The sequence below is a fragment of the Spermophilus citellus genome, assembly GCF_964194105.1.
Source record: "Spermophilus citellus genome assembly, chromosome: 7".
In the NCBI taxonomy this organism is placed as follows: Eukaryota; Metazoa; Chordata; class Mammalia; order Rodentia; family Sciuridae; genus Spermophilus; species Spermophilus citellus.
Window position 1 is genome coordinate 100,146,669 of NC_138188.1, and position 27,151 is coordinate 100,173,819.

The window sequence follows — 27,151 nt, forward strand, 5'->3', positions numbered from 1 at the left end:
TCAGCACTAAAAAATAACAAGATCATGGCATTTGCAGGGAAATGGATGGCATTAGAGCAGATTATGCTAAGTGAAGTTAGCCAATCCCCCCCCCCAAAAAAAAATGCTGAATGTCTTCTCTGATATAAGGGAGGTAACTCAAAATGGGGTAGGGAGGAAGAGCAAGAGAAGAAAATTACCTTTAATTAGGGAAGAGAGGTGGTGGGGGGAAAGGAGGGAGAATGGGAATTGCATGGAAGAGGGAAGGAGACCCCCTCCATTATACAGAAAAAAAAAAGAAGTGGGTCACATTAGATTGGGTAGAGAAGCGATGGAAGGGGAGGGGAGGGGAGTGGGGGAATAGAAGGACAGTAGAATAAAAGAGACATTATTATTGCTGTGGGTATATATGTGACTGCATGACCAATGTAATTTGGCAACCTGTACACTCAGAAAAATGAGAAATTATATCCCAACTGATTCAAATGTATGATATTTCAAGATCATTGTAATGGCATGTGTAACTAATTAAAACAAATAATAATAAAAAAAACATTTAAAACAAAACAAACAAACAAAAGTAACATAAGGGAATTTTGGAGAGTGATAACATTACTCTATATCTTGTTTATGATAGTCATTACATGACTATGTATGTTTGCTACAACTAATATATTGGTATGTGAGAAAGAATATGTTTTTCTATATGTAAATTTTACCTCAGTATATCTCATAGAAAAAGGAAACCCCCCAATGAGAAACAGAAGTGGATTTGTCTTTGCTATGAAATTCTGGCAGTGTTTTTGTCAGTGGCTGTAGTTTTCTTCAGAAATCTAGATGTGTCTGCTCTTTTTGGAGTTCAACTATTTAAAATGATTATTTGTTTCATTTGCTTTTGATAAAAGATGGAAAAGAGCTACCTGAATATATTTTATAAATTACCTGAGTGACTCAGAATATTTCCAATTTAATCTCTATATTTTGTTTCCAAGCAAGTTCAAACAAGGTTTCTATCTTATGAGACAGTCCTTAGTAATTATGGAAATAGACACTTGTTATATAAAGATTATGAAAAGTTATATAAAAAGTATGAAAGGAGAATGTGGTTAACTCTTGACTGGGGATATCAAGGATAGATAGTATTTGACTTGACCCTCAGGCCTTTTTCAGGTTGGAGTTGAGAGAGCATAGCATTGAGGGAATAGCAGGAGCACATGCAGGGTACATGTTTAAATGACTGGCTGGATGAGTGTGTGGTGTCTTCAGAGATAAAAGGTCCAGGGAGGCTGAAAGGTAGAGACTGATGGACCTTGCCAGTGATGGAAGGTGAACTTGAAAGGGTAGACTTACCAAACAGCAGAGACTTTCCTATGCTCAAGTATATGAACTTTATCCCATAGAGTCCTATAAAGAGTACAGGAGTGGCATACTCAGATAAGAAGTTTTGAAGGTTAATTTAGAAGCAGTCTGGGAGTTACCAAGAGGATTATCAATATATCAGTTGGGAGACTGTTGCTGTAGTTCAGAAGGCCTGAATTGTTAGAAATGGTAGTTTGCTCTTGTTACTGTTGTAGCAGTTAGCCACTTATTCATCATTTCCTATGAACCAGGTGTTATGTTAAAGAGCTTTGAATATACTCCCATTTAATCCTGCTGGTTATAAAGTAGGTATTCATGTACCAATGTAGTACCCAAGGATTTTTCACTTTGTCTATGTGAGGAGGGATGATACCACTGCCTTTCCTATCCTCTTAAAGAGGGAGATATTATGTATGATTATGTGTCCCACGCCATGTAACAAGCGCATTCTTTTTTTCTCTTGGCATAGCAAATGGTGAGGGACAGATAAATAACTCATTGTATTTATTTAGATTTAGACCTGACTTTTGTACATGTTGTAGAATCATATTTGTCATGCAGTCACACATATACATAAAGTGATAATGTCTGTTTTGTTCTACTATCATTTCTATCCCCATATCCCCTCCCCACCCTTTCCTTCACTTCCCTCTACCTAATCTAAGGTAGCACTATTCTTCTGTAGTACCCGCCACCTTATTGCAAATTACCATCCACATATTAGAGAAAACACTTGGCCTTTGGTTTTGGGGGATTGGCTTATTTTGTTTAGCATGATATTCTCCAGCTACATCCATTTACTGGCAAATGCCATAATTTCATTCTTCTTTAAATCTGAGTAGTACCTATTGAAAAAAAAATGTGTGTGTGTGTGTATATATATATATATATATATATATATATATATATATATCACATTTTATTTATCCACTCATCAATTGAAGGACACCTAGGTTGGTTCCATAGTTCAGCTATTGTGAATTGAGCTGCTATAAACATTGACATGGCTGCATTACTGTAGTATGCTGATTTTAAGTCTTTTGGGTATAAACTAAGGAGTGGGATAGCTGGGTCAAATGGTGCTTCCATCCCAAGAATGATTAATTTTGTCTGATTTTATAAAAAATGAAAAGGAGCTGCCTAGCATGATTTTTAATTGATATAAATTCTATACGTCTGTTTTCTCAATGATTTTTTTCCTTGAATTTTAGTCATGGGAAATACTCCATGAACTTGTATTTTTTTAAAGATTAACTAGGAAAACAACTTATACAGGCTGGGGCTGTGGTTCAGTGGCAGAGCGCCTGACTTGCACATGTGAGGCACTGGGATTGACCCTCAGCACCACATAAAAATAAATAAACAAAATAAAGATATTGCATTCATGTATAACTAAAAAAAAATTAAAAAAACATATACTGGATCCCCTTCAGAACTTACTAAATGTTTAGAAATCCTGCAACCAAGAAATATATTAGCTTTGTTTAATTCAACTTTTGCAAAGGTAAGTCATAAAAAGTCTTTTAGATATTTATTGATTACTATCTACCACATTTTGGGAAATACAATTGTAAGCCTTTATCTACCTTTTTTAGCAGGATACATAGCACTGCTTATCTTATATCCCATATCTTCTGAGGTTCATTTATAAACTTTTTTTAACACTTATAAAGATGTGGATCATGATTTTAAAATAAGTCATAAAATATTAAGATCCAGGGGCATGTTTTGGTCAGTTTTAAGTATTCCACTGCCTTGAGTAGAGTCTGGGATACATCACTTGGCGACTATGGAAAACTGTTTCCCATTGGAATTATTACCATCCTGATACTTTCCAAAAGAGACCCAACAGATTACTTAAGAAAAAGTGGGGTATGGTGCTGAGGGCCATTGCCAAGTAGGAATGACGCATCAAAATTTCTTTGCCAGGGTACCCCATGTTGCTTAGAGGAAGGACTCGTGGAAATGAACTTGCCTTGGACATTCGCTGTGACATTGCGTGTATGTTTGAGAAAGGTGACCCTGCTCAAGGACCAGGGTGGATCCAGGTTTAGGGTGTATCCTGCAGGTTTTAGGAAGTATCCCACTCCTTGGGTTTAGGGCGTTCCCGGTTTAGGACAATCTGGGTTTAGGGCAGTTCCAGGTTTAAGGTTATTCCTGCTGGGAATAGGGCGTATCCTGCTGCCTGATTTCCCGTTGAGTTCTCGTGGAATTCAGAAAGTTTTTGGGATTCAAAGCCTGGTGGAGTACGTGAATTGGGGCCCAGAACTTGGATTTCCCCAGAACGTGTGTAGAGGCTGGTGTGAGTTCGGGAATAAAGAATTGCTGTTTGAATCTACAAAGCTGTGAGTGGCTCATGACCATCATGGTATCCTGTAGAAGGATTTTTCTTCAACAAGAAAGAGATGGCTAGTTCTGTTTACTATACTTGTCTAAGAATAAAGAATTGCTGTTTGAATCTACAAGGTGTGTGGTGGCTCGTGATTCTGTGCCCAGCCAGACTGTGGCATTTGGTGGTCCATACGCGGAACGTCTGAAACTTGGAGGTAAGTGAAATTGCTCGCCCCTGAGGGAAGGCGAGAGAATGGGTGACCATTTCAAAAAACAATGTGTTCTTGTTTTGATTTATTTCATTTTTGTTTCAAGCTGCCTATCCCTAGAAATTTCTCAGGCAAACTGGGAAAAATGGTTGGCTCAAGGTTTGAAGTTTGTCCGCCCTGAGGAAGAGAAATTTGATACAACAATTTATTATTCAGTTTTTGTTTCATTCAGTTTCGGTTTTGTTTTGTGTTATCTTATTGGGTTGGGTTATCTTTATAGTAGATTAGAAATTAGTAAAAAACAAACCGAAAAGGTGTTAAGTAAATTGTTAGAGGTTCAGACCATGGAGAAAGACATTTTAGATCAAGCAAAAGAGAAGGTCTCTCGAGCTAGTCAGACAGAGGAAGAAAATTTAAAGGAAAATGGGTTATTAGGAAAAAGGCCACAAAAGGAGGCTGTTACTAACTCCGTTTTATTACCAGAGGGCATAATTCAACCAACAGCCCCACCAATGGAGACAGCTGAGTGGCCCTCAAACCCTGTAGTTGATAAGTGGGATCCTGAGACAGGACCTCAAAGATTAGCATGCCCTGTACTTGAACAGGTAGGAGGGCAGCGAATTCACCATGCTTTAGATTTTAAAACAGTGAAGCAGTTAAAGGAGGCTGTAACAACCTATAGTCCCCAAGCTCCCTTCACGGTAAGCATGGTCGAGTCCATTACTAACTTGGACATGACGCCAGCAGATTGGGCTAGCATGTGTAAATCTGTGCTAAATGGAGGACAATATTTGTTATGGAAGGTTGCCAATGAGGAATTTTGCACGGAGACAGCTAGGTGAAATGCAGCAGCCAGTTACCCTCAAAGAAATCTAGATATGTTGTTAGGAAAAGGAACTTATGAGGGTCAACGGCAACAAATTGAATATCATCCTGCTATATATGCACAAATTGCTGCAGACGCAGTTAGGGCATGGAAGACTTTACAAGGACATGGAGATTTACAAGGTCAGCTATCTAAGGTAATACACAGAGCTAATGAACCTTACGCTGACTTTGTAGATAGGCTTAGTCAAACAGCTGCCAAAATTTTGGGGGATACAGAACAAGAAATGCCGTTAATAAAACAACTGGCTTATGACCAAGCAAATCGTTGCTGCAGAGAGGTTATTAGACCATGGAGACATGAAGATTTAAACACATATATTAAATTATGTAGAGATATTAATGAACAAGAGCAAATCTTCGCAGCTGCAGTACAACAAGCTTTAGATGCCAGGCCAAAAACATGCTATAATTGTGAACAAACAGAACATTTTAAAAGGAGTTGCCCCATAGGAGGAGGGTTTAACAAAACTAGATATCAAAGGAATAGAATACTGGGTATTTGCCCACGATGCCGTAGAGGGAGAGATTGGGCTAATGAATGCCATCCTCAAACCACCATAGAGGGTACTCCCTTATCAAAAAACGGACAAGGACCAGGTATATAACCACAATATCATGGAGAAAGGCATCAGGCTCCATTGCCAAAAAATGGACTGGGGGGCCCAATGCTCCGGGGCCCACAACCACAAGTATACGGGGCAGTGGAGGAACCCAGCAACACCATCAGGATGGTGCCCAGGACACATTGTCCATTAAATCCCTCATCAGACAAACCCGAAGGAGTGCAGGGTTGGACATCTGCGCCTCTGCCAGAGCAGTACTAACTCCAGAGATGGGAGTTCAAATCATCCCCACAGGAGTAAAAGGACCTCTTCCCCAAGGAACAGTAGGCTTATTATTGGGACGTAGTTCATCTACATTAAAAGGACTTATGATAAGTCCTGGGGTAATTGATCCCAATTATGTAGGTGAAATAAAAATTATAGCTAGTTCTCCAGGAGGTATATCAGTAATTTCACCTGGAGATAGAATAGCACAGTTGTTAATAATACCCAGCCTACATAATAAATTCTCTAGTCGTAGTGTAGAAAGAGGTTCCAGGGGATTAGGCTCCACAGGTGTAGATTGGGCTATGCTGTCTTTAAATTTAGATTCTCGCCCAATGCTAAAACTAAATATTCAAGGTCATGAGTTTAATCTGCTACTGGACACAGGCTCTGACCTTAGCATCATATCTCGTCAAGAATGGCCAAAACATTGGCCATTACAACAAGCCACTCAAACGCTTCAAGGCCTAGGAGTGGCGACTAATCCCCATAGAAGTGCAATGATATTAGATTGGAAGGATCCTGAAGGATGTGAAGGAACTATACAACCATATGTATTGGATCATCTTCCCATAAATTTATGGGGACGAGATGTCCTAGATCATCATATTAACAAATAACATCAATCCTAATGCGCCCATTACTAGGGCTAGACAAAGTTGTAGGAAAGAAAAAAGATTAGGAGAACAAGAACAAGGTATAGCAGCACCAATTCAAATAGATCAAGGAACAGACAGACATGGGTTGGATTTTCAGAAAGGGCCACTGAGACAATCAAAATTACTTGGAAATCAGAAAGACCAGTGTGGGTTCCTCAGTGGCACCTGACTAAAGAAAAGACACACGTGCCCATGATCTGGTCAAACAACAATTAGCGGAAGGACATATACAACCTTCCATATCTCCCCATAATACTCCCATTTTTGTCATCAAAAAGAAATCTGGTAAATGGAGATTATTGCAAGATTTAAGAGCCATTAATAATGAGATGGTTATTATGGGACCTGCTCAATCAGGGATTCCTCAATTGTCTGCTCTACCAAAAACATGTTTTAGCTATAGATATTAAAGATTGTTTTTTTTTTTTCGATTCCAATTCATCCAGAGGATAGTCCATGTTTTGCATTTACTATCCCTGCATTAAATCATGAAGGTCCTGATCAGAGATATAAATGGAAAGTACTCCCTCAAGGGATGGCTAACAGTCCAACTATGTGTCAAATCTATGTTAACGAAGCAATCCAGCCACTTAGAAATCAAAATCCTGAACTAAAAATATTTCACTATATGGATGATGTATTATTAGCACATAAAGATAAAAAACACATTGCTGGAATGTTATGCCACACTTACAAACTTGTTAAAAATTATAATCTAGAGATAGGAATAGATAAAGTACAATTAAATTTTCCAATTGATTATTTAGGAGTTCTATTATCCTCAACCATGGTCCGTCCGCCAAAAATTCAAATACGAGTAGATCAACTCAAATCACTTAACGACTTTCAAAAGTTATTGGGAGACATAAATTGGATAAGGCCTTATCTAGGCATACCAACAGGAGAGTTGGGACCTTTATTTGATATTCTAAAAGGTCCATCAGATCCAAATTCACCCTGAATGTTAACTCCTAAAGCTAGAAAGGCATTAAAAATTATTGAAACATATATGGAAAATATGCATCTGGATAGAATTGATATAAGTTTGCCTTTATTATTTATTGTACTACCAACAAAAAATATTCCTACGGGAGTATTTTGGCAAGAAGGTCCATTATTGTGGATACATTTATCTTATTCTCCTAACACTATTCTTACTAGGTATCCTGAGGCTGTAGGACAATTAATACTCAAAGGAATAAGAGCAGCAAAGGGAGTGTTTGGAATTTCTCCCAATAAAATTATTACTCCATATACTATGGATCAAATTGATGAGTTAGCTAATGAGTTAAATACTTGGGCAATAATCATGTGTAAATCTAATGTTTCATTTGATAATCATTTACCATCAAATCCTTTGTTGTCTTTTTGGTCTAAGCATCCTGTAGTTTTTCATAAAATGACAAGAAAAACACCTATCATGAATACTCCAAATATATTCACTGATGGGTCTAATAATGGTACAGCAGCAGTAGTTACCCCTGATCAAACTTTTACATTTTTAGTACCCAAACAATCAGCTCAAAAGGTAGAGCTTAATGCAGTTTTACAAGCTTTTGTGATGTTCAAAGATTCTGTATTTAATTTATTTTCTGATAGTCAATATATAGTTAATGCTATTATATCCCTTGAAGATGCTGGTAGGATTTCCCCTTCCTCTACCATTTTCTCTTTGTTTTCCACTATACAAGTCTAATCTGGGACAGAAAAGATCCATTCTTTATAGGACATATTAGGGCACATACAGGATTGCCTGGAGCCCTTAGTTTGGGCAATGATTTAGCAGATAAAACTACACATGACATACATATTTTCTCTACACTAGAAGAAGCTACAAATTTTCATAAAAGGTTTCATGTTAATGCTAATACTTTACAAAAGCATTTTAAAATAACTAAGGAACAAGCCAGACATATACTAAAACAATGTCAAAATTGTGTGACCTTTTTACCACAAGTTAATCTTGGAGTCAATCCTAGAGGACTGATACCTAACCATATTTGGCAGATGGACGTCACACACTTGCCAGAATTTGGAAAATTAAAATATTTACATGTTACAGTTGATACTTCTTCTGGATTTTTGATGGGCTCCCTTCATGCCAGAGAAAAAAACTAAAGATGTTATAGCTCATTGCTTACAAAATTTTGCCACTGTGGGCGTTCCTAAACAGTTAAAAACAGATAATGGTCCTGGTTATACTTCTACCTCTTTTAAACAATTTTGCTCATCATTTGGTATTACTCATATAACAGGAATCCCATACAATCCACAGGGACAAGGCATAGTTGAAAGAGCTCATCAAACTATTAAAACATACTTATTAAAGCAAAAAGAGGGAATTGGAAAGGGGTATATATCCCCCAAAGGTAAACTTAAAATAACCCTTTTTACTCTAAACTTTCTAAATTTGGATTCATCAGGACTTAGTGCTGCCGAAAGACATATGTATCCAAAAAATAAGCCTAAGGTACTTTGGAAGGATATTCTAACAGGACAATGGAAAGGTCCAGACCCAGTGATTGTCTGGAGTCAGGGCTCCATTTGTGTTTTTCCACAGGGAGAACAGCAGCCGATTTGGATTCCAGAGAGATTAACTAAAGTAATTTCTACAGAAAAAGAAGATGATTTGACTCAAATCCATAACAGCTGATATCTAGAGCTCCAGCTTGGCTATTCTTACATCTGTGACAGTGATTAACCAGGGTGCTTTTTTCAATACCTATTTTATTATTGCATTTTTTCCACATCATAAAGTTCTATTTTATTTTTGAGCTCATACAAACCTAGGTTAATGTTTTTCTGATCAGTTTTATTTTTTGACTGTGGAGTTTTTAAACATTGCAATGGAGATTTCACCTAGGTAAAGCTACAAGGCCTTTATTGTCTTATGTGTTGTATGTTATGTGTGCACACTTCTGTTTTGTGTTGTATGTCTGTATGTGTGTATGTCCATATTTCATTTATGAGGAGCATTCATGAAAAAATGGATCCGATTTTTTTTTATTCACGTGATTTAAATGGTTTAATTTAAATTAGGTAAACAGCTGTTAAGGATTGTTTTTAAAGGTGGTTAACAGATCTGTTTGTTTACTAATTTAAATTAGGTAAACAGCTGTTAAGGATTGTTTTTAAAGGAGGTTAACAGATCTGTTTGTTTACTTTCACCTTTCCTTTTCATTATATTTAATAATTCTGTTCAGGATAATGTCTCTTTAGCATCTTTGCCAGAATTCCCATCTCCATCCCAGTGCCAGTGAAGACTAAGATAAAACCAAACTACAGCTTCTATGATAGCTATCACAGTAAACTGTATAATCTGATGCATCAATGAATATAACTCAACAAGTAATGCTCAATCAAGGACTCGATTTACTTTGGGAGGAAATGGGCATATTGATAGATTCCTCCGATTTGAACTGCCTGCAGAACTTGCCTGGACTATATATCAGTTGTATGCATTGTGAACTATCGTCTGGTGCAGCGAATTGTGGTACTGCTGGCATATCTTTGCTGATGGTGTCACCAGTGATGCAATTTCCTTGCCAGTGCACCCCATGTTAATTGTGGTAATGCTGGCATATCTTTGCTGATGGTGTCACCAGTGATGCAATTTTTCCAAAGGAGCCATAAATTGGCTTGGTGTCATGGCATTTCTGTATCCTCCTCCCTTCTACTAGTGATGGTCTAAAATTTGGGGGCCAACAGAGGTGAGGCAAAGAACCTCACCCCCCCACTGGCACCAAGGCTAAATTTGGGGGCCAACAGAGGTGAGGCAAGAACCTCACCCCCCCACTGGTGCATAGGCCTATCCACAAGTATGGCTGTATGCTGGACCGGTAGTCAGTGACGGGTATGATCCAATTGCAGTGGTATCAACCTAAGACAGGAGGCTGACGCCTAGAGGTCAGTTTTTCCCATGACGGGTAAGAACCATATGTTGAATTGGACAACCTACCAGGCACGGTCCTTAAGCCAAATTGCTTGTTGTTTAATTAATCAGAAGGGGGGAGATGCTGAGGGCCATTGCCAAGTAGGAATGATGCATCGAAATTTCCTTGCCAGGGTACCCCATGTGGCTTAGAGGAAGGACTTGTGGAAATGGACTTGCCTTGTACATTTGCTGTGACATTGCATGTATGTTTGAGAAAGGTGACCCTGCTCAAGGACCAGGGTGGATCCAGGTTTAGGGTGCATCCTGCAGGTTTTAGGAAGTATCCCGCTCCTTGGGTTTAGGGCGTTCCGGTTTAGGACAATTTGGGTTTAGGGCGTTCCTGGTTTAGGACAATCTGGGTTTAGGGCAGTTCCAGGTTTAAGGTTATTCCTGCTGGGAATAGGGTGTATCCTGCTGCCTGAGTTTCCGTTGAGTTCTTGTGGAATTCAGAAAGTTTTTGGGATTCAAAGCCTGGTGGAGTATGTGAATTGGGGCCCAGAGCTTGGATTTCCCCAGAACGTGTGTAGAGGCTGGTGTGAGTTCGGGAATAAAGAATTGCTGTTTGAATCTACAAGGTGTGTGGTGGCTCGTGATTCTGTGCCCAGCCAGACTGTGGCAGTATGGAATGATAATGTGAGGTAGAAGTAGAATTTGAATTCCTGTCTGGGGAGTCACTTGTGGATCACATTTCTGAATGTGGAATGTGAAACAGCCCTAAAAGTAATTAAGAAAATGCCCAACATGACTGGCATAATGCTGGGTGTGGTAAATAGGCCCAGCCATTGTTATCTTATTGCTGTCCTAAAGAAGGAAAATTCTTATTGTGGCTTGAAGATTTCACTCAAAACCTCCCATCAAATTGTAATTTACCTCAAATTTCCCTTCTAATAACATTGAAGGAAGAGATATATAAAACACAAGGAAAGTGAGAAAAGAAAGAACAAGATGATCTCTAAAAGAATAAAGTATTTTACATGGTATAAATAAAAGCAGTTTCATGGGGAAGGTCACGAGTGGTGGCACCAGTGACTAACATAGATCTGAAACAATACCAGTGATAATTGAAAACATTTCTTTCTGAGACATTTCAAATGCAGAGGAACTCTTCTCTCCTCAGGAAACTTCACAGTGTTTTGCTGATGACAAACTGGTGAAATAAAAATAAAGACACATTGAAATGGAATTTTTACAATTGTGATTCTTAAACATAAAGCACTGCTATGGAAAAAAAAAACCAGGATAGACTTTTACACCCAAGCTATCTTATTTTAGCACTATTTTGCAAACAATTGAGAGAACTTAGCAATCAATGCAGTTAAAATCAGCTGAAAACATATACTCTCTGAATTAATAACATTGAAATACTCAAGAAGATAATTTCAGCTTTTTTACAGTTTTTCACTTAGAAAAACCTGAGTGGTGTTTCTCATTACCTTGTTCATCAGATTTTGGAAATTATAATGAGATTTTTAAAAGATGTATGTCTTGGAGATGATGGTAATTTTGAAGCTAAAACAATATGGAGTACAGAAAAGACAACATATAATATTATTGGGTAAGAAAAGCTCTGAAAAACCTTAAAACAACCAAATACAAGAGCATCGTGGAATGAGAATAGAAACTATCCACAAGGCTTACATCCACTTTTCTATTCACTGTCATCAACACAAGATTTCCATTCTAGGTTGCTCTTGTCCTGAAAGATAAAAATTGGTAAAACCACTATGGAAAGTAGAATGGAGATTCCTCAGAAAACTTGGAATGGAAGCACCATTTGACCCAGCTATCCCACTCCTTAGTTTATACCCAAAAGACTTAAAATCAGCATACTACAGTAATGCAGCCGTGTCAATGTTTATAGCAGCTCAATTCACAATAGCTGAACTATGGAACCAACCTAGGTGTCCTTCAATAGATGAGTGGATAAAGAAAATGTGATATATATATATATATATATATATATATTTTTTTTTTTTTTTTTTTTTTTCCAATAGGCACTACTCAGATTTAAAGAAGAATGAAATTATGGCATTTGCCAGTAAATGTATGTAGCTGGAGAATATCATACTAAGCAAAATAAGCCAATCCCCAAAAACCAAAGGCCAAGTATTTTCTCTAATATGTGGATGGTAATTTGCAATAAGGTGGGAGGTACTACAGAAGTATAGTGCTACCTTAGATTAGGTAGAGGGAAGTGAAGGGAAGGGTGGGGAGGGGATATGGGGATAGAAATGATAGTAGAACAAAACAGACATCATCACTTTATGTATATATGTGACTGCATGACCAATATGATTCTACAACATGTACACTCAGAAAAATGAGAAATTATATCTTATCTATGTATGATATATTAAAGTGCATAAATACATTCTACTGTCATGTATATATAATTAAAACAAATAAAAAATTTAAAAAAGGTTTTAAATAACTTGATTGTTCACTTGGAAGTTCCTGAAAGACCCATTAACTCTGCTAGAAACTGTCAAAGACAGTTACTACCCAAGACCTTCAGAACTCTTCACTTCTAAATACCTGCCTTGCTGTGTTTACTGATAAAAGAGAAATTCTGAGATGTCCTAAATTAAATTACAAAGATCAGAGGATGGAGGGGAGGAGAGATAAAAGAAGTGAATCAGTTAACAGCTATGAGACAACCCTCCCCCGCAAAATAATCCAACACTTTTTAATGCATTTTAAAACCTCAGCTCAAATCCCAGGTGGTTAGAACAGGAGGCATTATCACATCCTGCTTACAACCCTAGTCAATCCAGAGGTCAAGCATTTCTCCTTATGTACTGTTTTTTACCTATTTTCCTGACTTCATGTTATCCTGCCCTCTTACCTATAACCAGTGAAGGCTCAATGGAAACAAGTTATGCTTTCTTTCTCCAAATTTTCATTATACCAAATGCTCTTGGCTTATAGGTCTGGCAGACATATTTTTAACTGCTATTCTACCTTGTTGCTGGTAGCTGCGGGATCTTGTCCCAGGACCAGACAGAAAAGTTCAGGCTAGCATCTATGATGGCTCAGTAGAGCCTTTTATCTCAGAGATCCTTCAGTCTCCAGAGATTTGAGATAAACCTTATCTAATTCTAACTAATCCCCAATATTGAAAACCTGCTTAAATCACAATTTCAAATTTCAATAATTATCTCAACTTTTATCTTTCCCTTTCTGCAATAGTAGCCCATTTTATGCTTTGAATACAGTGCTTGCTTTGAATATAGCACTTGCTGCTCAGCCACTGTAACTTATTTTTAAAGGGACATGTTTCTTTCTCTTCTTCTCCTCCTCTTCCTCCCTAATCTCTCCCTCTCCCTAATCTCAGGGGAGATAGGATTACCTTTCTTCCCAGTCATAAGCAGAGTTATCTGTCCTTGAGCATACACACACCACAGAACAAAGTAATTCAGACTTGAGGTTGATGCCAGAAGATCTCAGAAATTATTATCTCCCAAATTACCAAGTGAATTACAACTCTGGACAGACAACACACATAATGTACCCTTTGAATCACCTCTTCAAAAGCCTCCTGTTCCCCTTGATGGCAGAATCACAGCCTATGGTACAGAAGTCCACTGTGCATCTCCTTTGCTAGCAAAGCAATAAAACTTCTTTTTCCTTTTTTTTCAAAACAGTGTCCTTGTTATTGGATTGGCATCAGGGACAAGGATTGAACTTTCAGTAACATTCTGAGATGATACTAAGGCTGTTGAAAGACAATGTTTCCCCGTACCACAGTAAGCTTTGTCTTATTCATAGTTTTAGGGTAATATTTTGAATATTTATGGAACTAATTTTTTACAGTCTTGGAGATGTAAACAAAATGTTGGTTCTTTAACACTTAGTTTTGACCCAGGCACAGTTCTTTGTGGATCCTGAAGCCTCCACCAAGGGCTCCCTGACTTCACGGTGGGGTAAGTCTTGCATTGGGTTGACTTTTGGTTTTGTATGGGTGAGGGAAATTTCCCCTATGTCCTCTGAAGTTTTACTGAAATGAACAATAAGCAGATTAAAAAGAAAAAAAAGGCATACTGTTAATATTCATGAGGGCATCACAGTAAGGTGACCCAATAACTCAGTGAGATTCAGAAACATATCCTGTTCTTCATAGGAGAAAGGAAAATGGAAGGAATATAGGTAAATTTTGAGAAGCATTAAATCACTTTAAAAGGGAATGAATGGCCCTAAAGACTAGACAATAATCTGTAAATTATTTTCTTTGGATGTCAAGTGGGGCCCAAGAAAAGACAATATCTTGTGACAAAGTCTGTCTGGACATGGTGACAAAGTCTGTCTGAGCATGGTGACATTCCTTAGTTGTCCTTCCTGCATAAATCTAATCTCCCTTGTTAATGGAATATCAGGGAGAGGATCTAAGGCAATTGTGTTCTTCTTTGGTGGGTCTAATCTTTAAGTGGATAAAGGAACATCAGAGAAAAGTCTCTTCCAGCAGGTGCTGATCTTCAAGGGTCTTTAACATTCATATAGCAGGTCACCATATTTGGGGATAACAGTGCCTGGACTCCTTCAGGTTTTATATTAAAATCCTCAAATGCTGCATTTATCTTTTTTCTTCTTGGAATAAAGAACACTTTTCAGGACTCTTTTTCTGATTATCTGATAATATTTGGAGAAAATGGTATTGTTATTGGAAGTCTACCTTATTACTAATAAGATTGCTATTTGCCTCTGTTTAAATTTTATTCTTCTCTTTTTCCTAAAACATTCAGAGGTAATTATACCATTCCCTTTACTGAAGAAGCCCAGGCCACTAGTGCTTGTATTCACATAGGAAATATGGTAGAGCAAAAGACTGCCAGAACAAGGAGTTGATGAAGGTATAATTGTATTGAATACATCATTTATTCCATATTACTTCTGCCTCTCTGGGCAAACTGTTTACTTCCCATGCTGTCCTACAGGTAAAAACTTTAAATCCTGGGGCTGGGATAGTGGCTCAGGGGTAGAGCATTTGTCTAGCACCTTCAAGGACCTGGGTTTGATCCTTAGCACCGCATTAAAAAAAATAAATAAATAAAATAAAGGTATTGTGTCCAACTACAATTGAAAAATAAATATTAAAAAAAACAATTAAAAAAATACTTTAAATCCTTTCCTGAAGGGATGACTGTGAATGGTGAACAATAGTTGCTGGGTATTTTAGTCAAATTTTGTATCACTGTGGTCAAAATACCCAACAGGAAAACTTAAAGGAGGAAAAATTATTTAGGGGTTATAGTTTCAGTTTCTTGATGGTCAGCTTCATTGTTCTGGGCCCAAGTGAGGCAGCATACCCTGGAGGAAGGGGTCAGTGAAGGAAAGCTGCTCAGCTCTCAGCAGGGTCAGGAAGCAGATAGAAAGGGAGGGGAAAGAACCTCTGGGAAGATGCACCCTTCCAGAAAACACCCTCAGTGACCCACCTTCTCCAGCCACACCCCACCTGCCTACAGTTACCACCCAATCCATTCAGTTAGGTGAACTGAGTAGGTTACAGTTTTCATGATTCAAACATTTCACCTCAGTGTATTTCTGAAGAACCAGCAGCTTTTTGGAGACTGTAAGACCCTTGCTTAATATCTGGATGGCCATATTAAGTGACAGCTACCATTTGAGAAAAATTTCCCTTTCTCACCCAAGGGCGTTTCTGAGAAAGGCTCACCACTCCCTCATACCAACCTAACCCTTCACTACTCACATTAGGATCTGCCCAGCTCTAATTCCTGAGCCTACCCCATAAAAGTCAGGAACCCAAGCCTGTATTGCCTCTCTCCGTTTATGGAGAGATAGCCTTTATTTGTCAGCTCTGATAAATAAACTCTTGCGTGTATCTCTCTTGCTTGCCCATCTCTTGGTTCCTCGCTTTCATTTCAGAGACACTTTGTATCAAAACTGCAACACTGAGTATGACACAAGGGAGTCTTAGTGTCTTATTCTGCTTGGATTGCCATAACAAAATACCAAAGACTGGATGGCTTAAACACCTCTGTAGCTTATTTCTCATAGTTTTGGACTATGGGTAATCTCAGATTGGGGTGTCAGCATGATTGAGCTCCGGTGAAGGCCCCGATCTTGGCATGCAGAGGACTACTTTCTTCTTTCTGAATCCTCAGATGGTGAGAATGAGGGGAAGGAAGCTCCCTGATCTTTCATTATAAGGCTACTAATATCACCATGAGGACCTTACCCTCATGGCTTTATCTAAATGGGGTAAGAGAGAATGAAGAATAAGATGTAGGACTTGGTGAAGCCTCGGGGATTCTGAACTATTGGGAAATATTCATTTAGATAATAGGAGATTTGTCTGTTTACAACTTCATTTAAGATTTTAGGCATTTATTAAGGAAATATTTCCAAATTGTATTGTACATTTTGCTACCTTCTTAATTAGAGAAGCTTGAACATTATTTAACCTTTTCTTAATGACTCAAGGTCATCATTATGCACATCAATGATTATTCTGTAAAGCAATAGTGTCCTTAAGGGCCACCAGGTTTACCAGGCCTGTTCATTTCTACATTACTCTTCCTTGATTTTTGCTTTTGTATTCACACTTAATTGTCTTTTTTATATTGCAGGCATTAAACACATACTTTTTCACTACTGTCAACGTATAGTATATCCAATTTAAGTGGGTTGTCTCCTTAATAAAAATATGTTACTTGGAGTCTACTGTGGTCTTGGAAACTATAAAGAATTGTACATAATCTGAGAGTGATTAGGTTTGGATCAGAGAGGTTAAATAAATGAGTGCTCTAGCTCACTGAATTTAGAGACACTCACTTTTACTGTTCTTTTGTTCCTGGACATACAAACTCTGCTCATATTCCAGGTGAAAAAAAAAATAGTTGGTACTGTGTTCTTGATAAGTGAGATGCTATTGAAAGAGGGAAACCAGTGACAAATTACACTATGATTTTCAGTTAATTAACAATGTCATGGTTATCCTTAAAAGCTGAACACCATCTTTTATGCACCATTTTGAGTAAGAGCCCAGTATCCCTTTGCTTGAACTGTTAGTGCATGTTTCCATTTTAGTTTGTGATTTTTTTCTTATTTTAAAGAAGATAAAAATAAGAGTAGGAAATGCATTAATTTAGCATTATCATTAATACTTCACTAATTATGCCTTCTTTCTTTGAAATAATTTGTTTCCAGTGTATTTTCCCAGGTATGTTCTTGATTCTCACCAGGCCTTCTGCAACAGAACCACCCACAACCTGGCATTCACTCAGGGCCATTTATTTCCCCAGAGGCAATAGAAGTTCTCTCTTAAATCCAAAGTCTCTGAGATCCTTTCTGCATATCAATGAGAAAGTGATAGCAGTTGTAGCAACTGTCCCACTCAGATGTAACAGATATGCTAATTTAAAAATTTGCCAGTTTAATAATTGCTAAAAAAAGAGCACACATCTTAAAAGTCTCCATCAAAGATAAATAGCTAACAAAATGAAACAAAAATTACTGTGTATGCTTCTTTAGAAGCCTCTAGAAAGTTCTTAATGAATGGATAACTATCGCCCAACATCCTAACTGCATTCTTCAGATAATCCTTGCTCAAAGATAATAAGTAGCAAGGAAGGAGTGTTCATGAAAAGGAAATCTGCATTTACTTTGGTGTGTCTTTCATTTCAACCTCTGAAACTTCACTTCTGTAATGCAGTACATCATTTTACCTCACGAACACCATCTCTTTTATGAAGGACTATCTTTTTTCTTTTTAAAATCAGTACAAGATGGAACACTAAGTTAGCTTGCTATGCTCAAAATCCTTCTTTTTTGAAGTGGTTATATACAGTGGATGCATTTCTTGACCTCTTACTAAGAGTCAGAAATTGTTCTAGGTCCTTAGCAGTAAACCAGAGGTAAAGACTGGAGGCTGGAAAGGCTAACAGATCTCTTGATCTGTAATAGTTTAGGTACACTTTTCAAGATATAAAACCTTGGCATTAGAGAAAACAACAGAAGCAAGAAGACCATCTCACCCTTCACCCTGATCTTCTTTCCTGAAGAAGACTAAGAAACATAGGAAGAATTTTCTGAACTCTTCCTGAAGCAGGATATAAAATCCTCATGTTAGGTTTCTTCCCTCCACATGGAAGAAAGGAGCCTGAGACAGGTCTTGTTAAGTGTTCCTCTGTTTATTATAATTAGATCATCCCCCTTTTTCTAGTCATATTTCTCCACAATATCAGTCTTCATTAACCCTGGCATAAAAAATAAACAGTTTTATCCATTTCTTCAGGTTTCCATTTCCTTATGAAGGTTCCTAAGTTAAAAAAAATATTAAATAAATTTGTATGCTTTTCTCTTGTTAATCTGTCTTTTGTTATAGAGGCTCCAGTCATAAATATAGGATAGGTAAGAAACTGTTCTTTCTCTTCCTTCACTCCTGCATGCTATTGATTAGTTTATCGATATCTTCCAACATGTGGTAATAAAAAGAACCAAGAACCACCAGACTCAAAATAGTATTTTATCACCAATATCATGTTTGTATAGAAAAGTCTGATAGATGGTAGAGTGAGATTTTACCAGGATTCAATTTTTATGGGTATCAGTGTTTATTATTATTCCTTCTGGATTTGCATTAGTGATGATTTAATATGGTCTAAATGTGGGCTTTGAGATGGTGCTGGTTGTGATGGAAGGATCATTAGAGTCAACAGTACAAGGTGAAGCTCCACATTTGAAGACTGTGATTTTGGACAAAGACCACAGGCTTTGGGATCATATAGGTTCTATTTGCATCCAGGCTATCTCCAAATTTCTTAAACCTGCTTAATCTTGATTTCCTAATCTGAAAAATGGGCATTAAATAAGACTTATTTATACAAATGACTCTAGTACTTTTTTAATATTTATTTTTTTTAGTTGTAGTTGGACACAATACCTTTATTTATTTATTTATTTATTTTCATGTGGTGCTGAGGAGTGAACCCAGGGCCTTGCATGTGCAAGGCAAGTGCTCTACAGCTGAGCCACAACCCTAGCCCCTGACTAGTACTTTTTAAGGGTAAAATAAATATTAGCATGTGAATGTGTGTGAAATTTCAAATTCTTGGGCATTAAGGGGTCATCTATATACAATACTGTCTACTTTCCTTCCAGTGTTATTAGTCTGACACTCTGGTAGTCCAGTCTATTACTTACATGTAGGAGTCATCTGTTTTATAAATCATGTAGTAAGGAGTACAATCTCAGAATTGATTTGTACCTTGGAAATCTATGTAAATTTGTTCTTTTGTGGTTGAGTAAAGATTATAGGTACAGTATATACTGATTATAATTTTATTTGTTTTGGTTATGATAAAATTCTGTACTAAAATTACTCTCTTGTGACTGTTCCTTCTAGCCAGAATTTACATAAAAGTAGTACAAATAAATTCAGTTATCTTAGTGAGGATGTTAAAATACATATTATGGCTTATCATTGTTAAGTTGAAGTCATGTGATTTAGAATACAGAAAAGACAAATGTAACTAACAGTATGATTGGACTACTTAAATTTTTAAAATGGTTGTAAATAATGAATGAACATATTATACTTAAGCTTAAGCCAAGAGGGCACTCAGTAACACTAACAGTGTTTACTAGGAATAAAAAGATTCTCTTATTCTCTTGCTTCAAAATGCAATTCATAAAAAAATCAAATGATGCCTTTTTGAGTGTTTGAAGCTCTTGTTAAATATTGTAGAGTTCGGTGCATAACTATTTTGAAGCAAACACAGGGTTGAAGAAGACAGGGAATGAACTGGAATATCACTCAAGAGGCAAACTTGCATCAGGTATTTAGAGTAGCATGAGGGGATAGTGACAGAAGGAAAGATGTAAATTTTTTTGTCTTTCCCTTTTCCTAGTTGGTTATTTCTTAGTAAGCAGAACTGGGTGTTCTCAGAGTATTAACGAGTGGGGATATGATGTTTGAGGCTAGTGCTCTGGTTCTCAAATTTTGATGCATTAGGTGGTTGAAGAAAGGGGCAATGTTGCAGTGGTTCTCTGGAGTGGGCTTGTTCAGAGGAGAAAATTGTTAAATTTTCAGAAATCTTGTTAATCAGTTTTTATATAACCATTCTTAAAAGAGAAATAATAATAACACACAATCAGACAAGTTGTCTTCAAAGGCAAAAATACTAAAAGTTCACCATTTCTTAATTATTTTACTTTATGCTATCATTTACATCTACAATGTACATATGGTAGAAATGCTATGTAATAGTGTGCTCATGCACATGTATTACCAGCTCTGCTTCCATTAGCATCATACTGGTAGCTTGAAATTGGTCATGGTAGGAATATTTACAACATGAAAATTGGCAAATGCTGAAAATCAGGGCTTTTTTGGTTTCTTTCTTTCTTTCTTTTTCTTTTTAATTTTTCTGTAGAGCTGGTTGTTAAACATTTATAAATGTGCCACTAGATATTAGTGAGAACAACATTTTAGATTGTACCAGAATAAATTTAGAAGAAAATACTTTGTTAGAAAAAAATTTCAAATATAAACAAAAAATGGAAAGGATTTTATTAAGAATATCCATATGGGGCTGGGGATGTGGCTCAAGCGGTAGCGCGCTCGCCTGGCGTGCGTGCAGCCCGGGTTCGATCCTCAGCACCACATACCAACAAAGATGTTGTGTCCGCCGAGAACTAAAAAATAAATATTAAAAATTCTCTCTCTCTCTCTCTCTCTCTCTCTCTCTCCCCTCTCACTCTCTCTTTAAAAAAAAAAAATAAAGAATATCCATATACTCATTCCCCAGCTTAGATAATTATCAACATTTTATCAATCTTTCTTTCATTTTTTTCTAAAGTATTTTGAATCAAACTGAAGATAGGATATAGATTTTATCTAAAAATACTTTAACATATATCTCTAGTGCTTTGGCCCATAAAAATTATATTATGACAATTTTATTATGCCAAATAATATTTCAGGATATTCTTTAATAGTAATCCATATTCAAATTCCATGATTGTTTCAAAGGTGTGTTTTTATAGTTGGTTTGTTTGAATCAAGAGCCAAACATATAAACTGGTCCTTTTAATAACTGAAAGAGATTGGAAAGTTACAAGATCTGAGACGTCATTAAAGAGCAGGAAAGGCATATTTGACAGAACATAGTTCAAAGTAAGGATTAGAGAAAAATAAAACTGTTTCATGTTTATGCCCTACTGAGATGAGACTCTTCAGTAAACTGGTTATAAAAAGAAAGACAAAATATGTTCTGTGCCCTAAAAAAAGCACACAGTCTAGGGCAATAATGATACTTAACTTTTTTGAAGTTGTGGACCCATTTGCCTAAATGTGCATGCCTTCATTTACACATAGAATTTTGCATGCAATATGAATTTAGAAATTCATAAGACTCATCCTAGAACCAATGGAACTAGAATTAAGACTTAGAATTTAGAGGGAAAGAAGGAGACATCTGAATCAAAAATTATAATCTAAAGTGATAAAGTCAAACATACCAAGTGTTACTAGAGCACAGAGCAAGAAAGTGACTGATTTTGCTTAGTATCAGGGAAAATGACATTGAAAATGGAGTTTGATGTTTTGATTAAAAGCTTGTTCATCACAGATGGTGACTAGGGCTGACATGCCAAGGTTGGGTGTGACAAGATATGGTGTGCTAAAAAGATAGTTGACCAACAGGTCAAGAGCCACATGGACTTGTATGAAGGAGTTAGGTTTTAATTTGTTCCAATTATTGCAGGGCTTTAAACTGGAGAGTGACATTATCAGATTTTTCTCATGAAAAAGTTCAGTGGAGGAATAGTGCAGGAGGGAATTACATAGAGAGAGTTGTGATACATTGAGGTCTGGCAGCAGCTATTTTAATAGTCAGCAGCTATTTTAATGATGACAGGGCCTGGATTATGGCATTATCAATGAAGTCAGAAGGAAAAAAAGGAGATATTTTAGGAGGTATTCAGGAAATTACATGAGGGTAGGACATATGAGCAGATGGATAGTAAAGAAAAAAGGGAAATCCAGAACAGCAAAGATTTCTAATTTTATTGGTGTGGAAGAAAGCTAATGCCAATTACTGAAATAAATAATACAATATGCAAAGCTATGATCACAGAGAGGAGGCAGACAAAGGCCATTGGGTTTTGGAGCACATTGAGATTAATGTATCTCTGGAACATACAGGAAGGAATTCCCAGAGGTAGCCTGAAAGAAAAGTCCCACTGGAAACTGGCCCGATGCTTAGGATGCAGGCCAAGTCCAGATTGGGGCCATTTCAAGTTTGAAATTTTCTTATGGTCACAGATTGTGACTATTTTGGGGACCCAATGAACCTTTAGGGATTCTCCATGACTAAAATTTTATCCTTTAAAACTTAACCCAAGATTTTTAATTTCAAAAAATAAATCTTATTATATTCTGTCTTTATGCCCACAGGCTGATATCATCTCAAAAATACAGATCTTTCTAAATACAAATCTGATCATATCCCTTTATTGCTTAAAACTTTTAGTACCTCCCTATTGTCCCAAGCCAAAACCCAAATTTTCCTTTCCCTCTTCTATTTGTCCTTACTATTTGATTCAAATATTGACTCTTCTAGGGAACATTTCTTAACCCCTCAGGGACAGGTCTCAGTGAAGTAGAAAATAATGTAATCAACTCTTTCCTTACCTTCATTTCCCTCTATGAAGTCACTTACTGCCAGGGACTGGCATCACTTACTGATTTAGAAGGTGGTATTGTGAGGTAAAGGTCTAATATGTGCTAGCCAGTTTTACAGAGGTTGAACCTGCAGTGATGAGGAGACTGAAATATAAGTTCCAAGTTGTCCTTGTGTCTCTGAGAGATTAAACTGCTAAACTTAGTTCTTAAGCTTGTGTAATCATGCTTCTGACTATTTTTTCCTGGATTGATCATAGCATTCTCCCTTTCTGCAAATTACACCCATTTTCTTGGCCTGTTTCTACACTCTGCTCACTCCCAAAAAGACTATGTCTTTAACCTGTGCTCAATTTGATTTTCTTATCCAAGAAAGAGAAGTGGAGATCTAAATTAAGAGTCTAAGATGAAGGTGAGAAAGGAGGTATAGAAACTGGGCGAGAGAAAAACAACCCATGTGAAATTGTTACCTTGGAAAGGCAGGGAGTGAAATGAACATGAGAATAGGTCATTAGAGTCTTGTTAAAGTCTGTGTTAATGCTGTATAGACACATCATAAGAAACTTGTTAATCTAATGCTAGGCACACCATGAAAATCTGTCAGTCCAAAGCTCTGTTCCATCTTCAAGGGACTAGAGCTTTGCATTTCTTAGAAACATTGATCAGTGTAAGTGCAGGTCGATCAAGGCTTTTGTGTTGATGTTTAAATGTTAATCAATCACATTTTATTAAAAATTTAAGGCAAGAGTAAGAATGGAAAAGTATATGAGTCTGTGCTTATGACAAAGAAGTCAAGTTGAGGTCCATTCTGAAATGACTTGAGAATTTCATAATGTGTGGAATATTAGGGACCCATCTGGACAACAGATACTGGTGGTGGTAATGATTAGTTGGGAGGGTGGGGGTGGATTAATGAACATTTTATTGACAAATCTCTATAAGATGAGAAACAAAGTGCTGTTCTAAGATGTCTGGACAAATCAACAATGCATTCAAACATCTCATTAATCACTTTATAAATAGTTATATTACTAATTATTATCATTATAAGTGTTTTGAATGCCATTTTAAAAGATATATTTTTTATTATGGTAACATAAATGTAATATCAATTTATCTTTTAAAATATTTTTAAGTGTACAGTTGTGCATTAAGTACCTTCACATTGTTCTGCTACTACTACTACTATTCATCACTTTTGATTTAGTCACTTTTTTATCCCTGTGACTCAAAGACCTGAGAACAACAATTTTAAAAGAGTTGAAATTTATTTGTTGCTTATGATTTCAGAAGTCTCAGTCCATTATTGATTGTTTTCATTGCTCTGGGTCCAAGTTAGGGAAAACGTCATGGCATAAGAAGGAGGTGGAGCAGAGCAGCTTAGCACATGGTAATCAGGAAGCAAAGAGAGAGCTCTGCTTATCAGGGAATAAATTTAAATCCCAAAGACATGCCCCCAGTGACATTTCTTCTCCAAATACACCCCACCTACCTATAGTTACTATCTAGCTAATGTCATTCAAGTGGATTAGGTTAAGGCTCTCACAACCCAATCATTTTACCTCTAAATTTTCTTGCATTGTCTCACACATGAATGTTTGGGGGACACCTTGTATCTAAAGCATAACATCTTATATCTTCCCAAACTGAAATTTTAGAATATAATGCAATACAATAAATTCCTCATTGCCCCTTCCCTCCAGTTCCTGGAAACCACCATTCTACTTTTCTACCTTTATGAATTTGACCACTTTAGGCATCTCTCATAAGTAGAATCAAGCAATATTTGTCATTTGTGACTGTTACTTCACTTAGTATAATTTCCTCAAGTTTCATCCATATTGTACTATGGGTCAAAATTCCTTCCCTTTTAAGACTGACTAATAATCCATTGTCTGCATATGCCACATTTTATTTCTAGACACTTCAGTAACTTCCAACTTTTGACTATTGTGACTAATGCTGCTTTGAACATGGGTATAGAAATACCTGCTCAGGGTCCTCAATTCTTTTTTTGAGTGTATACCCTGAAATAGAATTATTGGAGAACATGGTAGTACTATGTTTAACTTTATCATAAACCACCATGCTACACCCTAGTGGCTGCATCATTTTACATGCTTATAAGCAATACATGAATGGGCTAAGAAAGATATTTTTTGGACTAAAATTTAATTGGAAATATACTGCAAAACCTTGGAAAGGAAAAGATGGGCGACAAAAAGCCAAGTGGAAGATACCTAGTCTTCCTCTTTTGATTCATATAAACCAAAATAATTTATCATGAGTAATGATTCATTCAAGTAATAAATATTAAATGAGTCTTAGATATGCCATATTATTGGTTCCCTAAGCTCTATCAGTATGGAATTGGGGGATTGGAGATCAGGCAGGGACTGGGGCTAAAGCCTACAGTCCGAAGCATTCTCATTACTGTGACCAAAATTTTTTCATTACTGTGACCAAAATACCAAAAGGAACAAATTAAATGAGGAAAATTTTATGGTGTCAGAGATTCCAATGGAGGGAAGCAGCTTAGGACATGGCAACTAGGAAGCAGAGAGAGAGCTTCACTCACAGTGGACAAAATATAACCCCAAAGGTGCACTCCTAGTGACCTACTTCCTCAAGTTACACCCTACCTGCCTAAAGTTACCTCCCATTTAAACCATATCTATGGATTAATCCCCCATTTAGGTTATACTTCCCAATCGTTCACCTCTGAAAATTTTCCCATTGTTTCCTGCATGAGCGTTTAGTGAACACATCATATCCAACCTATAACATTTCTTCCCCAGTCCTCAAAATCTCATGCCCATCTCACATTGCAAAATACATTTAGTCCATTTTCAAGAGTCCCCATAGTTTAACAGTTATAGCATTACCAAAAGGTCTGAGTCCAAAAATCTTATCTGAGACTCAAAACAAACTCATAGATATTTTCTCCTATAAAGATAAAAAGATCTATTCACATATATCCAATGTATAATAGCACAGAGTAAATATTTCCATTCCACAAGGGAGAAACAGGGGCATAGAAAGAAGGGATGGGACCAAAGAAAGATCAAAATTCAGCTGGACAAACAAATCCTTAGCTACATGTGAAATATCTAGGGTGTATGGCATTGTTATGTTCTCTCCAAAGGGTCCATTTATTTCCTCCCCTCAAGGCCTTGTTTATTGCAGCCCAAATGGTCTCTCTCTTGGTTTGTTTCTGATTGATTTCTGTATATTTCCTTAGCAGATATCCCACATTATTGGCATCTCTTAATCTCAGGAGTCTGCACTGCAGCTTCAGCTTCCTTCTCATATCTTCATTTGTCACCCACTCAGGGGCAGCCTTCAGGGACTCTGACCCTGCTGCAGTCTCCAAAGCCTTCCTTTGAAATCCTGGTGGAAGCCTTTATGACACCTTAACACAACATTCTGCATTTCTGCAGAACCAGCACTACATGGTTGATTCCAGGGTCTGCTACCAATTCAAGCAGTAGCCAAGCTTCCTGGGATCATGGATATGGCAGCCTGAGTGACTGAGTAGCTGAATGTTAAAAAACAAAAATAAAAACCAAATACAAAACAACTTCCTAGCCCTGTAACTGCCCACCCCGCCCTCCTGTGGAAGCAGGGTTCCTTGATGATTCTTCTCAAAGGAATACTTACTTTATATCACTGAATCTGAGATGGATGTGGTCTTGCCAACTCCTGAGGTGCCCTCAAACCATCTTTCTTAGTATTGTTGTGCAAAATATTTAGTAGCTCTTTAGTGGCTATAATGTCTTTAACAAACACAATTTCCTTAGCCCCAGTTTTACTTGCACATTAGTGGTCAAACTGCAAACTTTTCAAATATTTCTGATCCTTATTGTCATAGTAAATTTGACTAAAGGCTGCCAGCTATATTCATGTCTCTGCCTCAAGGCTGTGCTGTCTTGAAATTTCCTCCATCAGTTTAATTAATACGTCACCTTTGAATTTATCCTCATAAAAATTCTCAGGATATGGAGAATATGTAAGCAATTTCTTTGCCAGAAAATAAGATGAATGGCTCTAGTCCAATTTCCAATAGAGTCCTCTGAAATCTGATGAGCCCATTCTTTACTGTCCACAGTCCTATCAGCATTCTCGTTTTCTGAACTCCCACCAAAATCACCCACTAAGCTCTGCCTTTAACATTCTTAAGCTTTTCCAGTTTGAATCTATGAAAGCTCAAATTCCTTCCCCCACAAACCAGCTCCAAAGGCTTCTGAACCACATAGTCAATTTAGTCATAGTAATGACTCCACTTCTGGTACTTCAATTTTAGGCAGTGTTTCCTTCCTTCCTTT